We start from the raw sequence: 26,081 nt of genomic DNA, 5'->3' as shown, positions 1-26,081 counted from the left end.
CATAGCCTTGTTCAGATGCACCTGAGATTTTTAGACTTTCTAACACAAACTCTAACCTGCATTTCACAGGCAATGCAAAAGTGGCTGCAGGAACTTTGGATGTGGCTTTGGAGAGGACTGGATGTAAATGCACAGTTGTTATTGCACCATCAAACACAGCTTTTTTCTGCAAAAAAGGCAATCCTGTATTATTTGACGACAGGGAATGGTGTACATGGTGACAAAAATTAACAAAACAGTTGCCTAAATTCTGTTTTGGACTTTTTTTTTTCAGACTTGAGGCCCATCAGGAGGCTAAAGATGAGCACCAAACAAGCATCAGCTGATGCTTTAGTCACTCCTTGTGTGTTCAAGCCCTGGGTCAGTCCCAGCCCTTTCCTGCCCAGGTGTTTTTCTTTTGGAATCCCAAACCCAGGCTGAGCCCTGGTGACGCAGGTTCCTTCAGCTAACAGCAGCCAGGAGTTTTGCATTTGGGAGTTCATGAACTACATAAAGTTGTCAAAGGGCATCAATGTTTGCAGCTGGGACTGTACTCCCACAAGTCTCTGCTGAAAGAAACTTCAAGAAAGAGGGGGAAAAGCAGAGCTGTGGGATAGCAAGGGAAGATGGGTGCAGTTCTTGCACTCTGACTACAGTTGCAAAGCAGGTTTGGAGGGAAGGCTGAAAGGAGCGAGACATCCAGGACATCTTCAGTCTGTGGGGAAGAGCTTTTCCCATCAATGGAGGTGAGTGTCTGAGTATCTTAAAGGGAATGGAATTTATATGGTTGTTTTGCAGGTACTGCTGAATGGATGTGTTTGAAGGTGGGGATAAACCAGGGGAGTTAGAGGGAGTACAGCTATGGAGGTGTACCCACTCATTGTGCCTTTCAGACAGCAAAGCAATATGAAAAGTACCAAGTGAGGATTCAGAACTGTTTGGGAGAAATATTTGGTTTTTTTTAAAAAGTCCTACATCCTTCTCATAAAGTCCTACATGGTAGAAGAATGCCAAACTGTTGATTTTCTTGGAATGCTTATGATCCTAATTACTTTGTTGATTCAATGCCTGTATTATATGTGGGTTTTGCTCTAACTTTTTGTTACCACTTGTTTTTACTATACATCGCACTAAAATTGAATCTGTGTGAGATGGAACTGTCCTAGGGCTTTTTGTTGCTTTAAGTCATAGGAGGTTTTTTTAGACTATTTTCATACTAATAACTGCTTAGCTTTTCCTTCTGGCTTTTGTTTTCCATGAGGAATACCCACCCTCTCCTTGTGGAAGAGGGGGAATGACATATTTGTTTGGGAATTTTTGATTATTTTTATTTCAGATTTATTTGTTAACTGAGAACAGTCCTCCTTATATCTACTTTCTGGTGAGCACAGTAAATCATGAAATTATGTATTTATCATCCCTTTTTATTTTTAAAGGTATAATAGAAGGAAAAGTCATTTAGCAAATCGGGTACAAAACTAAGATCTATGTTTTAGGAGCTGCAGGGGAGTTGGAAGAAAATTGGCTCTTATGATGAAGCACTATTCAGTCCATCACACATGTGAAGTACAATTTTGCCCCTGAGGTGAAGAAATGGGTGATTTTTCCCTTTGTATATCACCTTAGAATCTGGAGGATTTTCCTTGTGTGCATTACTGTGCCACGTGACAGTGCTTCTTGCACTTACATTTGGGATATGCTGAGAATGGCAGGACAAATATGTGTCTACTTGCAGAGTGAGGCAGGTAGAGGAAATAGGGTCAGCACTGTCCCCAATTCTGCTTCCCCCCAACAGCTGCTTCTCACAATGGAAGAATGGGGGTTTTATTTTTTGGTTTTGTTCTGGATCTGTTCTAATACTATTTTCTCTTGATAGAGAATTAATAAAACTCAGTGGTTTAATTTCAAACAGGTTTGAATTAACCTGTCTGTATGCACAGGAGCAACCCAGAGGCTCTGAGCTTTGTGTACACCTTGTCTAAGCTATTAGGAAGCCATCAGCACTTCCATAGCATCCCAACATTGCCTGGGCTTTAGGGCTATGTCTGTGGTTAGGGCTGCCTCATGCTCCTTAGCAGTGACTTCAAGGTAGGCTAAATTAGCCATTAAATTATAAACTCAGAGACTAAGTGAGCTCTGGTTATTTGAAAGAGTGTATTGCTATAAACTATCAATAAATATATCCTAAGAGCTGGTAGTGGGTGCATGGTGGGCAGAGGTTCAGCAAGCCAAATTTTCAGTATCCTTGGAGTAATGTTCAGCTTTGGAGGGCATGGAGAGCAGGAGGAAGGGGGGATGTGCTGCAACAACACCTTTCCAGTATTTCCCTTCTTTCACGTACAGCTTATTACCTTTAGTGTCACTGTGATGCATGAGAGTGACTGTGAGTGATGTTGATTATGTGCTGTGGGAAGGATGGAGTTTGAATTCTCCTCTTTGACTTTCCAGCACTTCATTCTGGTACAGAGTAAGATTATTTTCTTGCCTTTTCCTGTTCCTCTTCAGAGCACTCCAAGAATACTAACAGCGTTCTTGTTCTGTGCTTTGCCGAGCACGGGGCTGTGAAATCCAGCTGGCACTTGCACAGAGATTCATATGGAGAACTGTCCTGGCTTCCTCCTCTTAACCCTCTAGGAGGCCAGTCACTCTATTTTTTAAGATATAAATTAATAAAATAAAACAAAAATGCCAGAATAGAATGTAGAAACTGCTGTTACATCTGACTGATGTGTTAAGACTGCAGCTTGAAGACAGAGTGCAAATAATGTAAAAATGCTAGTACTGTAAGAGAGAGAGCAAGGTTTGGAGAGAAGGAAAAATAATTTAAAGAATATTCTAAGCAAAAGTGCCAGAAGGAAGTTGTACATATTTCAGAGAGACAGATTGGGCAAAGAAGCCTGGCAAAGCAAATCCTTGTAGCAAAGCTGTTAAAGTGGCATTGTCTTAGAGCAGTGAAAATCTGCACTCTGCATTTCTCTGCATGAGTTAACCTGACCCCCAGCCATTGTTTCCTACAGGAGTGGAATAACTTGATAGGCAGCAGGAGGCAAAATTATTTCAAGTCTTTTGGCATTGCTTCCTGTAACCAAAAAAGTAAACATGGACATCAGCATGTAAACAGGATGCTCAGCTGTAAGTTAGAGCAAGATGTAGCTTGTTCTACATTCAGCTTTTCTAAAAATAATTCTGCTTTAGTAAATAAGACATTCTGTATGTGTATCCTGCTTCAACACATTTCAGATTGCCGTCAACAAACTGTAGGGTTTTAGTAGAAGGTGTTTGCTAAATAATAAGTAAGGCAAACTGGATTTACTAAATCAGACCTTCTCTGTTTTTGTTGCTAAACTTCTGTATGGAATATGCTTTTCTGTATTTAGATAAATGCTGCTAGGGATTTACTGTTCTATTTGTGAATGTGGCTGTTCTTGCAAAGCAGTCTTAGTCCTGAGATACTGGGAAAACCAGGAGGTGGGTGTTCTACTTCTAGCGCTGCATTACTCTGTTTTTCAGCCTTTTATTTTTTTTTTTGGAAGATGTGTTTTGGCAAGCAAGACCATTTTCTTAACCAGATTTTTTTTTTTTTTTAGTTTTGCTGCTGGCAAAAATGTGAGCTCTTTGGTTTCTAGATAAAAAACTGCTGCAGTTTCTGTCGGAGGTCATAATTTGGACATGTAGAGCTGCATGTCATAAAATAAACCATAGTCCCGCAGCATTCTGGGTTGACTAGGTACAGGGAAACTGTAGCTCTATGGGGGACCTGACAGCAGCCTTCCTGTGCCTTTGAGCAAGTTAACAAGAAACAGAGCCAGGGTCTTACAGCACTGTATGGCAGGAAGCTGAGAAGCAAAGGACATAAAGTGAAATCACAGAGGTTTACATTGAATTTAAGGGAAAAACTTTTTCATTGTTAGGCTAGTCAAGCAGGTTTTGCCCAGTGAAGTTGTGGAGCCTCCAACTGTGGAGATTTTTCAAAATCTGGTTGAATAAAGCTCTGGGCTGCTGTGGCAGACACCAGTTTTGGATCATAATCTAATTGAGGTTTTATGTCAAAATCTGATGCACCTGTATAAACTTCTTTTTGACCTACAAAGATATAGGAGAGGGCAATGCGATCTATAGCCTGGGAGATTTCTTCTCTTGACTTTCCAGCGGAGATGGTCTTCTTAACATTAGATATGGAGCAAGAATACAGTAGGAGCAGTGCAACAGGGTGACTTCCTGACTCCTCAAATAACAGACCCAGATTACATAAATTACACTTGAAAATTTCCAAAATACAGTTGTCATTAGATTATTGGAAGGTAAGCCAGATATAACCTGGCAATAAAGGTTGGAAATAGAGCAAATAATCCACCTTTTTCCCTATCTAGATACAACACATTTTATAATGTGCTGCAGATGTAGTGTCTGGTATTAGCAGTGAGTGATGGTGTTTGGAGGGTGAATTCAAAGCTTTTAAGGACAGTTGGAAATACAAGGAAAGTGTTAATGGAAAAAGGGTAGTTACCTCTGGCTTGGACTTTTCCTCCCTCCACCCGTACACATCCTGTGTTATACTGCAGTTATCAAACAGCTGCTTACTGTACCTGTTTGCCTCTAACCCTTTAGCTTCAGAGGCACTCCAGAGAAATGTGATTAGGCACAAATCAGTGGGTTAGGAAGACTTATTTCCTTCCTTTTCAGAAGTGTGTGCACATCATTGCAGACAATGTACTCTAGAGCTTTAAGTGGTCAGTCTCATCACAGGTAGGCAGTGAGATCAGGTGAACAGGCTCCTTGGTATGGGTTTATGTCACCTGCGATCTTGGTGTAATGTGCACCTTGTCTGCACCAAGAAGTAGATACATCTGAGGAGTGGGTGATTTCCCGCTTCTAGAAATGTAAGTGCTGCACTTGCCCCTATAGCAGAGATTTTGTGGATTTAAATATCCAGATGGTGGTACTTGGCAAAAGTCATATCTTACACGGTTTAATTCACGCTGCAGTTGTTCATTTTGATGCTGGAGATGACTTCAGAGTAGAAAGTGTTTAAGATGAAAATGTTTGTCCCAGGCCATTTCTATTTCAAGTCTATGAATAAAAAGAGGAAAGGGGCTGAAAGGAGAAGCTGCTGGCTGTTAATGGTGGTCTGCTGGTGTGACTATTTTAAGTGAAAAGACCATTGAAAACAATGATGATGCTTTCAGTGCAGAATATCTCATTTTAAAAAGCCAGACAGTTTTTAGAATTGCTCTGGACACATGCCATCTTCACCTTAAGCACCATCCTCCTGGCTGCTAAAGAGCATTGTATTAGTAGTTTAAAACTGGATGCTGTAGATGTTGGGGAATGCATTTAATGTGGGGGTACAAGCTGCAGGTTGAGCTGAGGCAAGAGGCTGTGAACTGAGGGCATGGGGACCTGTGGTACAGCCAGGTGAGGGACAGGGACATGGCAGGAGCTGAGGATCCCTGGAATTTCCCACCCAGAGACTGGAAGGGGATAAAAGCCCAGAGGTTCCTTTGTTTTCCATCCCTTCTTGGAGGCACCAGCCCAACCTGTTGTTTGGTTATTGCACCATGATTAAAATGTTTTAAGGACCTGCATGTGTGTGACTTTGCTATGGGAAACCTGGGGTTGAGCTGATGAGGAAACTTGATCTGACTTTGAGTGTAGCTGAGAAAGGGCCTCAGCTCCAGCTGAGATGGTGAGAGCGACTCCTGGATGGTGGGACAGGGAAGTTTCCTTAGCCACAAATATCAAACACTCCGGTGCTGAATTGTTTTCTCTGCATGCTATGGAAAACACTTTAGTGAGGATATTCTTCAAACAGTCCTGACTTTTGCAAAAGATGACAAGAAATCCCCACAACCACACAGTGTGAAACTGTCCAGGAAGAGGCAAAGGCCAGAAAACCCTCTGCGAGTGTTATGCAGTACTTTCTTCAAGCTTTATATTCTAAGGATTTTGTTCTCTGGCTGGGTGGAGCTCTGAGCAGTGCTCCAAGGGGATGACATGGAGCCTTCAGTATGAAAACTGGCATGTGCCTTGCAACTGAAAATGAAGGCAGATTTTTGATATGCCAATTCCAGGTTCAGGGTGCTCTGATGGCTCAGCAGCTTCTGAGGGAGCGTCTTCACTTAGCAGTGTAATGCCAAAAAACAGTGCTGGATTCATTTTATTTATTATTCATTTTATGGAGTAATTTTCCCTCACTGTATAGAAGAAAATCAAATGTGGCACTACAAAGGAGGCTGGTGATGCTGTGTGTTCTGTTGGTTAGTTGGAAAAGATGCTAAAGCCAGTATAAACTCAATGTGAGTTAATGAGTGTAACTATTTGTTTTCGACACTTATGCTCTAACAGAGCATTCATGCTATCCTAACAAGCTAAGTTGCGATGAAAATTGTTATTTGCATCTCAAATTTTGCTAGTCAGAGCCACTGGAGCTCTGCATGAAAGGCAAGGAAGGTCAAACTGCACGAAGCTTAATGTGCCATCTGAATTCCAGGTACTACCTGGAAAGGAATGAAGATGTCTGAGGGAAAAGGGTGTATTGCTCTAAAACATTTAAAGTGCAAAAGAAAACAGGCTGTACTCTGCTATCCTTAAAATACAAGAGGTAAAACCCATAAATATAGGCTGTATTTTTATGGGCAAGAACAGTGTGTTTCTTGGTCTGTTGCACAGTCAGCCTTTTGCCATACTAATTCCAAAAATCATAAACATCCATAGTTTCAAGCTGGTTGCTGAAGTTACCCACTAAATCTTTATACAAAAATTTAAGCAGTAAAAAAACCAATACAAACTATAGCAGCTTCTTCCCAAATTCTCCTCTAATGACACTGTGGTTCTAATAATGTGATTAGACTTTCTTACCCCAGCTAGGGGTGCTGCTAAACCAAGTTGAAATACCCATCTTGCTGGGATTACCCTTCAGGCACTATTTAAATGATGCACCAGCAAATACATCGACTTTAACTTGACATTTGTTGTCCTTGCTGCTTTCCCCTACTAGTTCTGTAAGACACTGAATTTTTCCCTTGGAGTCATGAGTAGTGTTTAAGGAAAAAGAAATCTGTCTTTATTCTCAGAAATGACATTTTTGTTGATGAGCCATCCATTTTCTTTCACTTATGAACTTTAAATTGTATGCTGCTTTGACAGCATTTTTACTCATGGAAGTATCCAGCTACACCATCACACTTCAAAAAAATTCCAACTGTTCAGAGCCAAATTGTTGTCTTGCTCCATGCACTGATGCTTGGTATGAAAGTGAACCAGAGCAGTGAAAAGCTATTTATTACATGATGGCATCTTCAGGCCTGTGTTAGTCTGAAAAGGTATTTTATTCTACTGACATTGCTACCTTAGCAGTCTGCAAGTTATGTTTTGCTTAAAAACTTAATCACCCTTAGTTTTAAAAGTTTTGGCCATGGGAATTAAAACTATTACCAATCCCAAAATACCAACTAAAATGAGAATAAAGGAAAATACTAAGTGCTGAAGCAGTGCTGCCTCTCACATGGCTTTTCTTGGACCCCTTCTGTCCAGAATTAAAAAAAGGCAATATTTTCCTATACATTTGGCACGTATTTCTCTGTACCAGTCTCTTTGTTATGGATCCTGACTGGAATTAAAGCCCATGCACTGACAGAAGTAGTGTGAAGAGATCAAGTGGGGTTCAATCATGTGTTTTCTGTTTTCTTGTAAATTGCAATAGCAGAAGTATGTTTGAAATTAGAAGGTTAAATAACATACTCTTTACAGTAGCTGCATTAGGACAAGTGAATCAGGTATAAGATGTGCCATAAATAAAGTGTAAGCCCTGGACAAACAAAACCCCAATTTATCCACTTTAATCTATATTAGGTGTTTTACTGGCTTGAGTTTGCTTTTGCTATATGCAACAAATGGGCAGCACTGACAGGTGCAGGTAAGATTTTGATGAAATTCTGGTGCCCTCTTAGGTTTTCAATTATCTTTTAGTGTTTGCACTACTTGACTCCCTTTGCTGGAGTTTGCTGGGTGTCTGGGAAACAGGGAAGAATTACAGCCACCAAATTAGAGAACAAGCTTTACTGTATGGATTTCATAGCAGCTCATGAGAATGTTTTTCCTGTAGAGCTGAAGTGTGACAGGATTAACACCCATCCTCTGAAGCTACCTTTGAATCAGCAGTGAGCTGCCTTCTGTTCCTGTACCTTGTGTAGTCTCTTATGTCAATGCAAAGGACATGAAACCAGTGTTGTAGCGTATTTTAACTTTTTTAAAGAAGCTTAGGTTGGATCACAAGACCAGGTATGGATTTAAATGCAAGTTCCATGAATGCTCTTCTTTAGAGGACTTGAGTGTAGCAGAACCTGCTTTGCTGTGGGTGCAAGGCAGAAAATACCGGGGAAACAGCAAAGAGGGTACAGCCCTGGGGTGTTCTCCAGGCTTTTTAGGTATTTCAGTCTGAATTATGGCAGGCACCGGCCTCCTGGCAGCGAGAGAATCAGGAATGTGTGAACTCCTTCAGGTTTCAGCAGGTGCAAGGAAACAACCCCAGTGCAGCGGGATGGACCATCCCTGCTGTGGGTAGTGCTGCTCTGTGAATCAGTAAAAACTGTCCTGGAATGGAAATAAGTGATGACCCATCAGTCTTCACTTGGATCTGTGCTGAAAGTAACTCCACCGTGGACTTACAATGTGAGCAATAAGGCAGATTTCAGTGCCTGTGCTCAGCACTGCACTGACAATAGGATGCAGCATGAGCTGAGTGGCAGCTTCCCACCAGATGCACCAAGGCTTCAGTCTGACTCTGTCAGCACTCCTAGAGTGTGGTTTTGCTCTAATTACCATTTTTAAAATATTTCAGTTTTTTACACACTGGTTCCCTGGAGAGGTAAAACTCAAATGTCCTTGATTCTATTGATTTCTGTGAAAATTGTAACATCATTTTATCAGGTTTTGATTTAATTAGTCTGCTTCAGGGAGAGAATTATCATAGCATGTATAGCCCCTATTTAAGTGTACCCAGAATTGTATAATAGTGAAGTTTGTGCCAAACAAACAGCTGGGCTCTGTCTGGAAAAGCTTATATTCTGGTGGCACAAACAAAAATACACGATAAATACAAACACAGAACAGCATGTGGCCATTGCAGTTGGTAGTAAATGGAAAGAAATTAAGTTCTTCTGTTTCTGTGATGTTTTTCTGCTAAGTGCCTCAGAATTATAACAACTTGTTATTGTTTCTTTGTATGGACTATCTCTTGACACACTCCCCTTCCAAACAGAGCTTTTGTTCCAATACTTGTTCCAATATTCATCAGATTTCTTCTTATAACTTGCACCTTCTTTCCTTGTTTAAGACTCTCCTGATAATTTTGCTTCCAAGTTAAAGTATCTCTCCATCACTGGTGGTTCCATATGGTCACTCAATTCATACAGTTAATTTAATTAGGTTTCTCTACGGTGAAGCACTGCACGGGCATAAGCTCTAGTGTCTCTCCTGATTGATGACTGGGCAAAAGCCCTCACTCATGGGGACTTATATTGGAATGTGGCTTTAAATATTTACATACTTAAAACCACTTGAAAGCTACATTAAAAAAGCAATGTTATACATTTCTTTAAAAAACAGTTGTAAGGAGGTGCCTACAAGCTAGTGAGGTTTACATTTAATGTAATGAAAAAAAATCTGATTTATTTATAAACAAGACTAAAATATCTGCCCTCTTAAATATTTTCTTATTTTTCTGACAGCAAACTTGGGAGGAATCCTTTCCACAACAGTGGAACTTTTTTTTTTTTTGGTGTCTTGTCAGAGATAAGGTGACTGTGTGGAAAAACAATGATGATAGAGATCTGTAATTACTTGTGACTGATGAGCATATCTGACACTGTTTCCTGGTATGCACTGATAATTCTCTGAGGTAAGAGGGAAATAGACAACTTCCTTTGCTGGCAGTAGATATTTTATGTTCAGGATGCTGCTTGTGGTGAGGTTTTGGGCACGATTGCTACACCACAGCGTGAAAATATTAGGAAAAACAATGCGTGTCTGGGGAGCATCTGTTAAATGTTTCTGTCTTTCAGGTTGGTACAGTATGAATAAAGAGAAAATGAGTCCTGGGAGACAGAGAGCTCTTTCAGATGTCAGTCCTCCAATTAACTCTGTAAGGGCACACCAGAGCATCTCTGGGTAAAGGCCATCTGTCTTTTTCTCTTAATATGAATGGTGGCAATATAATTATTTTGAGTGGTGAAAGAAGATTCTCTCTTGGGAGAAATTTGTCTTGATTCAAAAGTACTGATTTATGCAAAGTCAGAACTGGACCCTGTAGCAGCTTTATTTTAAGCTGAACATTTAAAATGTGTATGATGTTTTAAAGTTTCTGAGAAGTTTTTGAAATGTGAACTAGTCTAAATTATGCAGAGGTCTTGGAGCTGAGCTAACTACAAGCAAGCTTTCAAATCTACTACTAACCCTCAAAACTACCTCTACCTGAATGGCTTAAATGAAATACTGTGCTCTGGAAGGCGAAGAGAATAATATTTAGCTCAACTGCACTTTATCCTGTGCTTCTCAAAATGATCAGTTGCAGGACAATCATTAAAATCACAGGCTATACGTTACTGTCTTTGGAAGCAAATGATACACTGCAAGATTTGTGGGTCTTTGTCTTCTATCACAGCAAATCGAATGTGTCTGTGTCAGCAGGGGTTCTTTTTAGATTGTTCCTTATTTTGCTAGACCTGCTACTTTTAAACAAAATGTTTTGAGTTAATAAAGAACAAAAATGCTGATGTTTATGGTGGTTTAAGAATTGCTGTTTGGTTTAAGTCTCTTTTCTTGCTAAGTGCTGGCTATAATGCGGCTCCAGATGAAATCAACCAGTAATTAGGGGTTGCCTCCTCTTTATCTTCTCCACAATCTTCAGCAGTTACCTCTTTTGTTCAAAAACAACTGGAAGTCAGGTTATGTGAAGAAACCCCGGGATGAGTTAAACGATCAAGACCCAGAAAAGCCTGGAGCACTGCAGCCTGTAGTGTTCCTCCTCCATTTGGAACAAATTACCCATCCCAGCTTCAGACCTCAGTGGGGGAGAATATAAATTGGTTTTTATTTAGTCTTAATGTTGTGTTCGCCGTCCTACCTGCGCTCAGAGTATTTGCTGTAAGTGTGAGCCCTGCAGGTTGCCAAAGGGCCACTTGCAATGCTCTGTCTTCTGCTCCTGCTCCAGTTTTGCTGTTTTAGACATCCTGGAGTAGAAGCCTAAACAGGGCATAGAGCATCAGAGGGAGAAACCTGGAGAGGGGGCAGGGAAGTCTGGGAAATAACAATGCATGTATTTCATGGTTAAAAGGTGTAAGAGGATCTGAAAGTGTCAGGCTTTGGTGAAAAAAATGGGTAGTTAAAAAAGAGGATATATGCTATAAACAAGATTAAAGGAAATTAAATTGGAGGATTAAAGCTTAGCTTCTCTACCTGTTCTCATTTTCTGTTTCAATTCACAAAAACCTCCTAAAATCCACCGGTGATTATTCTTTAAATAATGAAAAAAGCAAGAAGCATGTGTTCTCCATAATCTGTGGCTATAGTCTTTATCATAGAAACTGTTTCTCTTGTGGAACGACTTTGGGTGTTTACAAGGGATGTTGATTATATTCACACTCATCTCTTGAATGAGTGGGTCTGGGATTCTCTGAGTGCTGTGTCCAGCTCTGGGGCCCCCAACACAATGATGCTTTTGACCTGCTGGAGTGAGTCCTACAAAGATGATCAGAGACCTGGAGCGTCTTTCCAATGGACTCGGGCAAAGTGGGGGTTGTACAGCCTGAAAAGGTTCTAGGAGACATTAAAGCCCCTTACAGTACCAAGACTTTGAGGAACTATGTCCTGCTGCTTAAGGATACAGCTTTATTGAGTGGGAGGGGAAATGTGGGGAGAATCCACTGCAGGAAAGCTTTGATAGGAAACAGGACTTCCATCTCATTTCAATATGATAGATTTCAAAGTTTAAAGAAAATGCGATTAAGTAGGGAGTCATTTCCTTTACAGAAAGAATAATAATGCTCTAGTTTAAGCTTGGACAAAAATTAGAATTTCCTGCTTCTGCTAGTTATTCTCTGTAAGGCATGAATCAAGGGATAGAAAAATTTCAGGTGTACTACAGAACTCCAAAAGAAATTAAGCTTTGCATCACTATGCACTACTTAAACAGTACTTGAACATGAATCAGACCAATTCTTCCACTTGTGTAAAGCATGTGTGCTTAAAGGCCATTTTAAGTGAGGTATTTCACTGCCTATGGGATGATGAATAATAATGGCTTGTCTAAGTATGTTGCATTCCTCCTTGTTTAGTTGCCCTTTCCTAAGTACTTGGGGAAGCCATGGTAGCCATTCTAGGCCTAATTTTGTTATCTTCTCACTTTCTTAAAACTGTAGAACTGTGCACTCTTGTCCTCTGGATCAGAGTACTTGATTGTAGGAGGGTAGAAACATTCCCTGAGCTAACCAGGAGTTACCTCAGGAAGTGCAGTGAGGCAGTTCAGCTCTTAGGATACCTGATACAGGAACATCAGCTCCAACGAGTTCCCATGATCCATTTAATGTCTTCATTCTTTGGAAGCTACTGCTATTAGCAGACTTTATAGGTAGGTAACGCTCATTTTTGTTGCTTTGTAGTGTTATTTTTCCAAATTCATTATTTAAAAGGTCATTTTCCAAGGTTGCTAGGTCTGAAATGACTGTTCTTGGCAGCAGCTCCAACTGTCTCTTCATTTCATTAATTTTCTTGCTGAATCGTGGATTTGTTCTGTAAAATACATATATCCAATTAATTTTTCAGTATAAAAGGCAGAGACTGCCCATAAAAAGGAATTTTAGTCTTTCAAACTGCATTTAGCAGATGGTTTTAAAGGTATTTAATTTCTTGTTTCCTCAAGTGGGGCTTCTGTTATTTAAATGTGTGGTGCCTTTAGCCTGTGTAAAGAAGCAGGACTTGACATTCCAGGCATGCCTACCAGTCCTCTTGGTCTCAGAATCTTCCTTGATTAAAAGCTGCGGGAATGGCCGATAAGGGGCAGGACTGTAGGTCCCTTTCAGACATTTAAAATGACAGTTTTAATGCTCTCCTTCTCCTGCACTGGAATAAATAGTCCTGCCAACTACATTGATCAGTGTCCTCCAGCAAGGGAGAGGACATCACCCTTCAAAGTGTCAGTTCACCAGCGTGGCAACCAGGTAGGATCTTTCTTATATGGGTCATAGGCTGAACTCTCTTAAAAATTAGATTTTTCTGTTAGTTAATCGAATACAACCCAAAAACTCAGCATCAAACCCAGCAAGGATTAAGGGAACCACGAGGTGGCAGTTCTGCTGCACAGAATGCCTCAAGCTCAATCACTTTGCAGGCTGGTAAAAAATACAAAAAGAGACAAACAAACCAACCCAACTTTCACCTATAGAAGGAAAGTAAACTTTTTCTTATAAACAGACATTTAAACTCAGGATTTAAAACCATCATGTGGATTCCTTTCAACCTAACCAGGAGCTGGGCTTCGATGATCCTTGTGAGTCTCTTCCAACCCAAGTTATTCTATGCTAGACTTTCCATAAAACAACTCAGAAACTGCCTTATCCAGGATCTCAAGTCAATGAAATCTCTTTAAACTTAATATTCCATTTTCCCATGTTTCCATGGTCATTTCCAAACTATCAGATTTTTTTTTTTTTTAATAAGGAATGGTGTGCACCAATTCTGGTGTTCTAGGGATGTAGAGTTTTCATGCACTGTTTCCTTTCAGGAAAGTTTTAGGGAAGGTTTTAAGTTTATACTTGATTATCTCGCATGTCCTTTTCTAGACAGGTCACAGTAAGTTTTTGCAAAAGGTAACTGCTTGGAGGCTTGTTTTTCTTCATAGTGTAAATCTATTTCAGTTTCCCTGAATGTTGGGGCACCACTCGATTTTTTTTTGTTGTTGTGGTTTTTTTTTTTCCTTGTGACTTACTTCTAGAGTGTGTGGTTGTGATTCAGTACAAAAAAAAGCCTTGCCAGTTGTCTAAAACTTTTCCCTTTGGTTGCAGCTCTGTACCGTGGTAAGCAAATGTTCTCTGCCTGTGATCTTAGATGATCTTTTGCCAATCCTTGGTAAAAATGTTGGGGGGAAGGGAGGAATTCTTGCAACAGCAGCAGCAAGACAAGGGTTTGGGCAGCAAAGCTAGCCTGGCTTTAGCTAAAAGTTAATGGAATTTTGTATTTGACTGACTGTTGGCTATTGCTTAGTAATTAGGAGACCTGTCCAGGAATTTCTAAGATGCAGCAGAGTCAGGAGACTGCAAACAGCTTTCTTAACAAACTCCTCATGAGTTTGTAGCCCTGTGTGAAAGCATGTGGAGTCATGGCTGGTGCACTTTGCATTTAGAGATGATTTCTCTGCTGCAGTATCAGCTCACACTTGTGCCAAGCTTGGGACTATCCAGAAGCAGTTCACAGCTGAAGCAGGGAAATGTGGAACTGTGGTGGTGTCAGATCTGTTTTAAACTTCAGCCTCAGCCCTTCTCACGGAATGGGCATGACTGGCTTAAGCTACACAGCACAAAATCTCAAGTCTGGAGTGATGAACAAAACCAGTCTATAGCCGTGGCTTGTACCTGGGGGTGGTATAGAAAAGAGAAGAATGTAGGAAGGAGCAGAGTTATAACATGTTATTGCAGGAGATGAAAAAATTGTGAATAAAAACTGATGAATCATGCTTTGGGCGAATGCATTTGTGCACCTACAAGCCTGACAGATTTCTTTGGGCATGAAAAGTACACCTCCAGCTGCAGCTGTTTTACTTCTGCTTAATGTTGGAAAAAGTACTTTATTAATGAGGATTGTAGACTAGTTCACCTGCTCTGTAGTGACCACATTGCTCTGTTTTTTCTTAAAATTGTTTTCAGAGCTATGGCAGTCCAGCCAGACTTTCCCATTAATACTTTATTAGCAGAAATCAGTTCTGTTATAGATGCTTGGAATTTGCTTTTCTGTCTGCTTATATGTGCACCATATGCCTGGAAGACTTCTGGAAGACTTTGTTTTCTGCCTTTTCTGCAGCAGCTGCTGGGCTAAGATGCCTTTATTCCAATAGTAGTTTTTATTCAGTATTCAGTAGGGAAAACATTTTAAAGGTACTTTTTTTTTTTTCCTTTCATAAGCGTCTTTCTGGGAAACGTGGCTGGACATATTTCTGCTTAAAATGAACATTTCTATCACTAATTCCCTTAAACAATACTAACCCTGACTTCAGAGAGTGAAATTTACCAGTCTGATGCTTTTCCTGCCTTTGTTGAACAGCTGAGCCCTGTACCTTGTGCGGTAGCATCCGGGATTACAGGACAAATTGTAGATTTAGGGACAGAATTAACAGCAAAACGCTTCCAAGCAGAACTAAGTCATTAATCTGGGTCGGGGAAATTTGTTTTACTAAGGAGGCAGTATTGTAATGGCAGTGCATTCGAGATCAAAGTTTACCTGTTAAGAGGCTTTGTGCGAGCAGTGTAATTGCAGCAGTTCAGACTGTAGGTACAGAACTGCGCTCTGGTGTGGCTCGATCCTTCAGGGTTTGGTTTCAGTGTGCTCGGATATTCAGGGATGTTCAGGGATCCACAGGGATAACCTGGATGCGGATCCTGCCTGGCCAGGGGTGAGCTCAGCTCCTCTCATCTCCCCTCCCAGCTCCGGGGCTGTGACCTGTACAAGCACAAAAAGCTGCACATCAGAAATTATCCCCCCACAAAAGATGTAAAACAAAGCTTGAACACCACCATTATCTGCTAAATGGTGCAAAAGGCTGAGAGACTTTGGGCTGTTCAGCCTGGAGATGAGAAAACTCCAAGGGAACCTCAGAGCCCTTCTAGTTAAAGGGGCTAACAGAGGCGTTTTGACAAGGGATGGATTGATATGATGGAGAATACCCTCTCTCCACCAAAAGCTAGACTTAGATTAGATAAATGATAGAAACTCTTCCCTGTGCGGGCGGTGAGACCCTGCCACAGGTTGCGCACAGAAGCCGTGGCTGCCCCATCCCTGGCAGTGCTCGATGCCGGGCTGGACAGAGCCTTGCGCGCCCTGCTCTAGTGGAAGGTGTCCCTGCCCGCTACACAAGAGTTGTAACAAGATGCTCTTCACAACCCAAACATTCCGCGGTCCCCTGAACGCCCTCCCCTCTGTCCCGTCCCGGCGGGGCCCGGCGGCTCCGGCGCGGCCCCGCGGGCGCTCCCCGGGGTGGCCCCTCACGGCCGGGGCCGGGCGCGCTCCGCTTTACGGCTGCTGAAAACTCCCTGGGCGGGCCGGGCCGGGCCGTGCGGCGCCGGGCACCGCGCGGGGCAGCGCAGGTACCGCCGGGCACAGCGCGGGTACCACCGGGTACAGGCATTTACCGCCAGGGACCGCGCAGGGCAGCGTAGGTAACGCCGAGCACCGCGCAGGGCACGCGGGTGCCGCCGGGCACAGCGTGGGTACCGCGGGGCAGCGCAGGTAACGCCGGCTCGGGCGGACCGGGGCGGGCGGGACACCCGGGCTCCTCACCCCGACCCCGCGGAGGAGAGCTCGGTCAGCTCCGTGCGTGTTGTTTTTTTTCTAAAAGTAACTCAGAACTTGGGGAAATGAAGGGATCCGCGGCTGCTCCTGCGGGGCTCCGGGCTGCAGCCGGTTTGGGGTAGGACAGGTAAATTTACTGTGCGGACCGTCCCGCACAGCCCGGGAGCTCCCGCTCTCTCTCCATCCCTGGTTCCCACTGCCCGCGGGGAGCCGCTCCGTGTTCTGCTCTTTGCTTTCTGTTCGCTCAGAAACGGGATACCAGCGTGGTGGCTTTCGCTTGAGTTTACAAACTGAATGGTGTGTTTACTAAATATTGAAACAGACCCCCAAAACACAGTGAGCTGTGTCACGGGTTGGAAGCTTTCTGCAAGGCGTGAGCGCAGTCGGGAGGATGGCAGGACGCGCTCCCCTCGGGGTTTGGGGGTGCTCAGGGTACCAGAAACGCAGCCGGGAAATTTCACAACTTTCAGTCTAGGACAGCATTGTCATTGTCGCTGTTCTGTGTGATCCTCGGTGTCTTGGTTTCTGCATCCATGCAGAGCTCTTGACTTCGGCAGGTGTTCGTCTCCTGTAACTGAGACGGCCTCAAAATTGTAATTAAAATAAACTCCGTAACGAGCGTGGAGTTGACACTTGCAAAACAGCACTCGAGGCATCTCGCTGACTTCAGCTGAAACTTGCGGAATTGTTGCTGAGTCATCAGGACAGAAATATTCGGGGAAGAAATAAAGAATTTAGATTTTTAACCCTGATATGAACGGCCTGTTTCATGTTGGCTTATTTATTACTCGGTACATATTTCTTGCATTTACAGGCAAATTTATTTGTTCAGTGGTTAGCATATGGAAAGCATTAGATGACTGGAACTGTAACGATGCCAGTCCTGTATATCAAGCAATAACTGTATTTATTTTTAGAATTTTAATCTAAAGAGCTCTTGTATGAGTCCCAGTACATCCATAACACAGCATTTATCTCTGCTATCATCAAAATACTAAAGAGTGTCTCCTGAATTTTGGTCATGGATCACATTCCTAGTAGATGTCTTAACTGTATGATAATCTACCATAAAGTTAATCACCTGAAACAAGCCTAAGAGTGATCTTTTGTAGCTTACCTTCAGCAGTTTTTTTTCTGCTGGAATTTTTTAATTAAAAACCCTAGAGCTATGCACACAACATTTTCTTTAAAAAATTATCCCGCAGAAACACACTTTTTTCCAAGTTTCATCAGGTATTTCTTGGTTTTAGTGTCTATCTGAAATTAGTTTTTTTACGCATCCTTAACATTTGTTACTAACAAGTCACGTTGTTTGATGATGAAGCAATTCTTCTGTTTGTGATAATGGAAAACTGTGGTTTTTTTTGCATTGAAGAGTTGAGTCCAGGTTGTTTATCTGGAGCAGAAAATAAGGTTTAAGTGGGAAGAAAGTCAGAATTGTCTAAGTTAATAGAAGGATGCTCGTGGTTCACATGCATGTCACAAGCTGCAGTTTTTGGTAGCAGCTCCCGTAGTCATGCTGGATCATATGACTTCCCGCTCTGTTAATCCTCATAGCTGAAGTCTTTGCTTGTCACTGCTGTGGTATATACCTGCATTATTTTTTCCCCCTTTTTAAATAACCTCAGGGTATGAACACAAACCAGACAAAAATAGACCTTCAAAGTGGTTTATCTCCCCCTTAATAAACAGATTTATTTCAGAAGTTCTTTGTGATTCGTATGTAATCCTCTAGGGAACGTGTGCTGTAGATCTTCATTATAGCAGTCTGTCAAACAAACATTTGCAAATCCTCAGACTTTTTCAGTGGCTCTAGATCTTCTACTCTAAACTTAATTTTGTTGGCAAGGCCAGCATTCCTGCAGTATAGAATTGCCTAAACTCTTCTTGGGAAGTGTTATGCTTTCTCATTTTGTTTGGTTTCGTTTTCTTCTTTTCCAGTCCTCTCCTCCCCTGTGATGTTTGCTTTGGTGTTTAGACACATGCATTATAAATATGTTTATAAATGAGTTCATTAGGAGTATGCAATGTAATATGAGGACATAATTGATAGATGGCTCTAAATTAAAACTTAGTGGAACTGGGATCCTGTTTGGCATTTTTGTGCAGATCATACTTTGGTTTGCAATTAATCCAGCTGTGAAATAGGCCTTGTGTGCAGCTGTGGGATCCTGAGCAGATAGTAATGTAGAAATTGCTTCTGCTAAGTAACTCAGTGTTCTGACTGGGAAAGGAGTGTCTAGCCAGGTGAGGGTCAGTCTCTTCTCCTAAATGACAAGGAAAAGGACAAGAAGAAACTGCTTATGCCTGGGGGTGTTTAGATTGGATGTTGGAAAAGAAATCCTTCACAGAAAAAGGCTGTTGAGCACTGGAACAATCTGCTCAGGAGAGTGGTGGAGTTCTCATCCCTGGAGGAATTAAGAGGATGTGTAAATGTGACACTTGGGGACACTGTTTAGTGCTGGGTTAATGGTTGGACTCGATGTTCTTGGAGGCCTTTTCCAGCCTAGGAGGTTCTGTGATTCTATCATCAGTTGAAAACAAAGCATTGTGTTCTCAAAGACTTGGCACCATGTGCACCACAGCACTTTGTTCCTCCTCAGGCGTCATCTCTTGGGTCTGTCAGAGTGCCTGGTTAATGCTGCTGTGCAGGGAAGCAGCAAAGGTCACTGTTCATCCTCCAGTACCTGCACAGTTTCAAAAAAATAATAATCAAGTGCACCTGTCACAGCCCAGGCTGAGTGCAGAAAGGGGTTGTTTTCTCTCAGCCATCTTCTCGCCATGGGAGCTGTTGGTCAGTTGGGATCTAGCAGGGAAAAATAGCAAGACTGCATATCTGAAAACATAATCGAGGAGGCAGATGAAGGTTCACCAACACTGCTTCTTCTGGCTTCTTGTACAAATGTGTTTATAATTCTTGTGGATATCTTAGGCACAGAATAGGAACAGGAACCGAATAAAAATGTGAATATGCTGTTATTTATTACTGATCTGTTACTTGTGTTGAAAATCGATGATACAGCACTATTGACTTGGGTTGTTGACCTCAGTAAGCCTTGATGTTGAATTCAGGCTGGTTAACTCTATACACTGCTAAGTACATCAGTCCACCTTTAGCCACAGCCAAATGATTCAGCAGTCACACAGTTGTTTTGGGTTTTCTGCTTGAAAATCAGAGGGATGTGTCTCCCAAACATGTGTGGGGAGGGGGATATATGCAACAGGGAAGTTGAATTGGTAAATTGTTGGGTCTGTTGTTTAGTTTTCTCTGGATTGCTTTTTAGCTTCTCAGTTAGCTGTTTTCCATGTAAATACAGATTAATTTGAGAGAACGTGTGGAAAAGCTCCAGTATGACCCAATCTCTATGTGACTGGGCAGGAAATGTACTGTGTCTTTCATTTGGCATTAGTGAGATCACACCAAGAATCTTCTGTCAAGTTTGGGTGTTCATACTTCAAGCAGGATAGAGTCAAAGAGACTTCAGAGAAGAACTCTAAGAATGAAAATAAGGGCTGAAAATTTCTCCTGAGGGAGAAATTCTAAGAGCTCAATATGTTAAATATTATCAAAGAGAAAGGAGGGGAGGGACTTGATTGCAGTGTTAAAGCATGTGCCTTGTGAACTGAAATTCTGTGATGAAGCAGAAAATGATGGGATATCAAGATCCTGTGGCTAACATATGAGCCAGACACATTTGCAGTAGAAATAAGAACTGCATCTTCAACAAGAGGGTAATTTATTGCACATAATGGTAGGGTATTCATCAAAGGACAATTTTAATTCAAATACTGTATTATTCCTTTAAGATGTACCTAAGTAAAACTTAATTGAGGGCATATGTCCATTTGCTATACAAGTCACAGCAGATGATCAAAGTATTTTTCCTGTATCTAAATACTTGCATCTACATAAAAAGACAATCATAAAATATGGTTAGCCCAGGAGACTGTTGAAATTAGAACAGAACTGGTGGATTAACTGAAGACTTTTAGATGTCTAAAATGCCTGGAAATGATGAATCACAGAATAGTTAGAGTTGGGAGAGATGTCTGGAAATCCTATAGTCCAACCCCCAAAACAAAGAATTCTTAAACAAGAATTTGTTTTAACTGTACTGAAGGTTGAAAAATTGGGCTGGCTAACAATTCTTTAGCAATGCAAAGATGTCATTACACTCAATTTCTGCATTAGGAGGTCTTGGCCACTTTAAATACTAAATTAATACACCAGTTGCTAAGATTCCTTACAGGTTTTATGAAAGTGCTGTGGAAATTAAGGAGGTTGAAGTTCAGAAAGAAAGGTGAAATTAAAAAAAAAAAAAAAAACCACAAAAACCTGCTGTCATTAAGTTTCATAGAAGAGAACACTTGGGCTGCTATAGAAAATTGCTGGATACAACAGGGTGGTAGCAGAGCATACTGTGTGTGTGTGGGAATTATTGGAGGGTTTGCAAGGAGGGATTTGTAGATCCTGCAGAGATTTGGGGGAAATCTGTGTTATAATGCATTATCTCCTGCAGTGAAGAGCCAGCAGGAATGTTCTGAGGTTTTTCCTGTGCTCAGTTTTACATGCCTTTAGCAGTCAATGCTTTCAGGTCTTAGGCTTAGTGGAATTGTAGGCAGCTGTGCTGGTTTTGCTGGGGATAGAGTTAATTTTCTTCCTAGTAGCTGGAACAGGGCTCTGCTTTGGATTTGTGCTGGAAATGGTGTTGATAATAAAGGGATGTTTTGGTTAGCTCTGAGTAGTGCTTGCACAGAACCAAGGCCTTCTCGGCTCCTCACCCCACCTGTGAGAGGGCTGGGGATGCACAAGGAGTTGGAAGGGTCAGAGTTGGAATATCTGATCCCACTGACCCTGGGAATATTCCAGACTAAGTGGGGTTGTGCTCAGAATAAAGCAGGGAAGCAGAAAAGGGGGACATTTGGAGTGATGGCATGTGCTTTCCCAAGTCATTTTTAGGTGTGATGGATCCAGGCTTTCTTGAGGTTGTCCATGGGGAGTGGGGAACAAATTCCATGTTTGGTTTTGCTTTCATGCACAGCTTTTACTTCACCTGTTAAATGGGTTTATCTCAGCCCGTGGCTTTTCTCAATTTTCTGATTTTCTCCCTCTTCTCACAGTGGGAGAGTGGCTGTGTGGGGCTGGGTTGGACCCCCTTGCTGGGGGTTAAACTGTGACAGCAGCATGAGGAGAAATAAAAGAATGGAACGTCAAAATAGCAAACCTCCCTTTGACACAGTTTGACAGGACGAGCAGAAGTCAAGCTGCAGCACAAGTCAAATAAGATATGCCTGTCTTGTATAAACTCTTCAGCTTTATGGAGAACATGTCAGGAATCAGCCTTCAATATGATGAGAGATCATCAAAATAAATGGAAAGGGCCAAGCTAAGAGCACATCACTCAGTGAAACCAGTCTTTTTTTCTTAAATCCCAGAGGATACTGAAGCAATGACCAGGGGATTGATTAGGGAGCGGGGTTTGGTGAACCAAATCATGTATATGATGAGGACCAGCTGGTTATAAAACTGCAGCAAATTACAGCAGGAAAAGTCTGCAGCTGGAAGGATTTTTGAGTGTCTGAAGGTGATTGTGCTTCTTGTCTCAAGGGATTATGTGCAAGTATCCAGAAAGTTTCATGATACGTGCTGAAGAGAGGGCTGGATATTTGTTGTATTGCTCAACGTAAGTGTTGGAAAAAGCTGAAAAAGTGGAGGTTTTGGGGCTCAGTCCGCAAATTTTAAGCCACTTATTTTGATTGCACATTTCCTTACAAATGTTTAACAGCTTAGAAACAGCTGGATGATGGATGATTCTGAAGGCTGCAATTACAGAAAAACCTGCAGCAGTGAGTGTGCAAGACAGAGATGTTTGACCATGTGTTGTTTTACTAATAGCAGAAACTAATTCATAGGTGAATTCATACTTTCCTTCAGGACTGTTTTTAGTTATTATTCTTTTTAGGCATTTATTTTTATGTTCCAAGTAGTTCTATAAAAGTTCTGCATTTATTTTGTATTTCTGTTCGTGTTGGAGATGACATAAATTTGTTTTAAGCTTTGTCTTTGCAATTGTGGTAAAAATTTAACTTTTATAAAACTTAAGATTTTTTCTTTGTGCACTGACTTAGGCTGTTAATATGTGTGATATAAGGTGTCACGGGCCAAGTTTGTGGTTTAAAAAGAGTAACTGTAGTAAAACTGTAATGTAGAGTGATGGGTGAAAAAAATTTTTAAAAAGCTAATTATTTGCAGAAAACCATGTGTATACTGGCAATTTCCAAGTAGACTTGGGTGTATTTATCTGCCCATTATAGTTCTTATTTTACAGATGAATATGCTAAGTGCTATTCAGAATTATTTGGCCATATGTTCCTGTTTTTATGGAACTTCATTTTGCGGGCTCTTTATATAAATAAAGTTTTCTCTTCATGATGGAGTATACTAAGAGGAAGAGAAAAGAATGTTATTTCAAATGTTATACCTTTTGCAGAAGAGCAGATGGTGTTTGTATGTGGGGCTTCGAGGAAGTTTTTACACTTTGAAACTACTGCTTTATTCCAGGTTGTCTAAGAGAAATGTGGTTTTAGCTCCTGTGGAGCATCCCAGGTTGTGTCACAGCTGATGTCAGTTCAGGTTGTGTCACAGCTGATGTCCGTGTGTTCTAAAGCCAGCAGAGATGTGGGTTACACTGACCCTTTGTCACCGTGTTTGTATAATGCGGATTGTTCCCAAGTGCAGGCAGAAGTTGCTTGCCTAAAGTTTATTTTGTGCAGTACTTTGGTAAGAGCGGTCCTGAGTGAGGTGACACAATGATTTTGAGTTTCTGCATTATTATTTGTACCTTTTCTGACTTGACTCTTCCAGTTTTCAAATTGCAGCTTTGGAAGCTGTTGGGGATCAGTCCCCTGTGACACAGGTGAGCTCCTTCAGCACCTTTGGACAGCTCACCACCACCACCACAGCTGGTTCTCTGCAGTCAATTTGATGCTTCATTGGCACTAAATGTGATCCAAAATCCCCTGGGAAAAAAACAGTAGGCAGATGATGAATTTTCCTAGTTGTCTTTTAATGTGAAATTTGAAATACACTGGTCATGCCAATCGTGAGAAAAAATGAACTTGTTAGTAAAGTCTCAGAGGAACTTTTAGGTGGGTGCTGCAGGCTGCATTGACACATTAAATTATTAAACATGACTTTTTACAAATGTGTTCCAAGACATTTACATCTATGAATCACAAACATCACGCTGGGTGAGACTAAAGGCAGGGATTTATGTTGTTTTGCTGTCCACATTAGTTAATTGTTTTTCACTATTCCCTTGCTTAGTTGTGGGGATTTTTATGACAATATTTGGGCACAGTAAGAAGCGTATTTTCCTCGTGGTGATTTGCTTCAAATAACTTTGTTTTAGTACTACTTTGGTAGGAACAAATCTGTATGGGCTCTGGCACAGAAATAATCTCTTGCATGAATATTTGAAATGTAATTAGGGAGCAGCAAAAAATACTGAACTGCTGTAGATGCACACCTTGTATCTACAACAAATAAAGCATTATGTTGGGGGCTTAGAGAATTTTGTAATCTTCCTGTTGACACTGCAGTTGTTGTGAGAGCCACTGCTGCCTGAAGGAGCTCCCTGTGAGGGGGAAACTGAAACCTTGGGGGTCACCTGTGTACAAAAATGAAATTTTTGTGCACTATGCCTCTGGCTGTAGCCTCTGTCTGAGGCTGAGCTATGGAAGCCCAATAAGATATTATGGATTTACTCATTTAGAGGACTCTGACAATACCTGTGGACGAAAGTAATGGCTTGATCAGGCTCTTGCTTCCTTTAACTATTAAAGGAAGTTGTGCCTTCATCCCCATTCTGTAAGAGAGCCACTGCAGCCATGCATTAAGGGGGAAAAACTTAAAAGTGTTGATTAGACAGGGAAGATACTTACATGATGACAGAAACATGCCTCTGGAATTTTTATTTCAGTAGTGAGACATTGCATTTCTGCATAGTTTTACTGTATCAACTGAGAATAAAGCCTATTCGATATTATTTAAGTAAGTGCTTCCACAAGAGAGGCAGTGCTGGGATGCTCAAAGCCTGGTCTTGTTTTCAGACCCAAGTGTTGGCCCAAGATGATGTGTGAGCATGTGCTCAGCATGTTCAGTGCTCTGTGGTTATTCAGCCTCTCTGAGCTGCAGATAAGTATGCAGAAGTATCCAGGCTTCTCCTGGGATGGAATGGGAACAAATGCAAAGATATTTTTAAGTCAAAGTGAATTCTTGTTTTCTTACCAGCTAATCACATGTATTAGATGCTTGATGAGTTTCTGCTGTCTGAAAAACAGATACAACATGTCTGGCACAAGCCAGATGGTTTGATTTTTGTCTTCATGGAAGGAGTAGGAAAAAATGCATGTAGAGAGCAAAGAGGCTGTGGAGAATGGGGTGCTTCCAGGGAAAAATAAAAATTACTTCTCTATCCTGATCAATTACTAGACTATGCAGTTTTAATAAAGAGCTTTTCTTGATTGCCAAGTTGTGGTTTCTTTTCACTTGCTTCATCCACCTACTTGTAATGCTTTGAAAATGACTATTTTGGGATGTGTTCTCTTGCTTTCATCCTTAGTCAAAAAAGGCTTTTTTCCCCTCATGTTTCCTAACAGCTGTTTTTCATAAGTGTGTGTGTGGATAAATACTAATTTCCCCTGTGGTCTAGCTGGCTTTTCTGCACTGTTAATACTCCACCACAGCAAAAAGTGATTCTGTATCCACTCTTCATTCTTGGTGTGTTTTGTATGCCAGCAATTAAGTGTAGATTTTGAAGTTGAGTGGATGGTTAACTCTGAAAGTGTAAATTCACTCACTTTGCATGTGTATTTTACATGGGTTTCACTGTCTAACCACTTCTTGAGAACTCTTCAGTTTTTCTAGAGCAAAACATGTCTGCTCTGCAGGAGAAGAAACAAAACCAAAAGAGATTTCAACTATTTTTTTAAAATTTAATTAATGTGAATGTTCAAAGATCCAGCAGTTCAGAACCAGAAAGTCCCAGGAACAAAAATATTCCTGGAATGTGTGTTCCAAGGTAGGATAATTCTATGGCACAAGTGTGGAGTTTTAGCTTTGTTTGTTTGTTTGGGTTTTTGATCAAGTTGTTGTTTTGCTTTTACTTTTTGTTTGTAAAATGAAGCATCTGTTGCTTTTTTCTTTTGAGCAATGTCAAGATGGTTCTTGCAAATAAGAATTACTGATGTACTTTTGAGTACAGGGAACTGAAATGAAATACGTATTTTCATATATGTAGCAGTTATACACGGATGTACGGAGACAATAAAGAGTTTATTTATTTATGTACAATCTTGGTCAGCTAGGCTTGTGGCCTCTGAGTTTGTAAATAGTTTCCAGAAAGGCTGTAGAGAATAGTTATGGGAATTTTTCTGAGTAACTATTCTAAGAGGGATCTGAGGTGTATTAAAGGAAGTGTGCATTTCTTAGGAAACAGCAAGTTTGAAGAATTATGGAATTGTTATTTCAAGTTATGTGCCAGTAA

The 26,081-nt window shown here is 41.2% G+C and overlaps 1 protein-coding gene and 1 long non-coding RNA gene across 7 annotated transcripts in view; one reads left to right on the top strand and one right to left on the bottom strand.

The window, feature by feature from the left end:
* The first annotated feature begins 480 nt into the window (after nt 1–480).
* NAALADL2 (N-acetylated alpha-linked acidic dipeptidase like 2) overlaps nt 481–26,081 on the top strand; it is a 410,218-nt gene continuing 384,617 nt past the window's right edge. For 5 of the 6 annotated variants that reach the window (XM_064721341.1, XM_064721337.1, XM_064721340.1 and 2 more), the window contains exon 1: nt 481–725. The gene's annotated coding sequence lies outside the window, so the exon portion shown is untranslated. Of the gene's footprint in view, nt 726–16,210; nt 16,471–26,081 lie in introns of those variants that run through there. The other variant, XM_064721342.1, reaches the window with a different exon arrangement.
* On the bottom strand, nt 12,669–16,244 carry LOC135451804 (uncharacterized). The gene is made up of 3 exons (XR_010441443.1): nt 16,126–16,244; nt 15,466–15,684; nt 12,669–12,765 (listed from the first exon to the last, which is right to left on the bottom strand). It is a non-coding gene; the product is annotated as an uncharacterized LOC135451804 (long non-coding RNA).

The sequence above is a fragment of the Zonotrichia leucophrys genome, chromosome 9, assembly GCF_028769735.1.
Source record: "Zonotrichia leucophrys gambelii isolate GWCS_2022_RI chromosome 9, RI_Zleu_2.0, whole genome shotgun sequence".
NCBI classification, from domain to species: domain Eukaryota; kingdom Metazoa; phylum Chordata; class Aves; order Passeriformes; family Passerellidae; genus Zonotrichia; species Zonotrichia leucophrys.
This window is presented reverse-complemented; position numbering and strand designations above follow the sequence as displayed.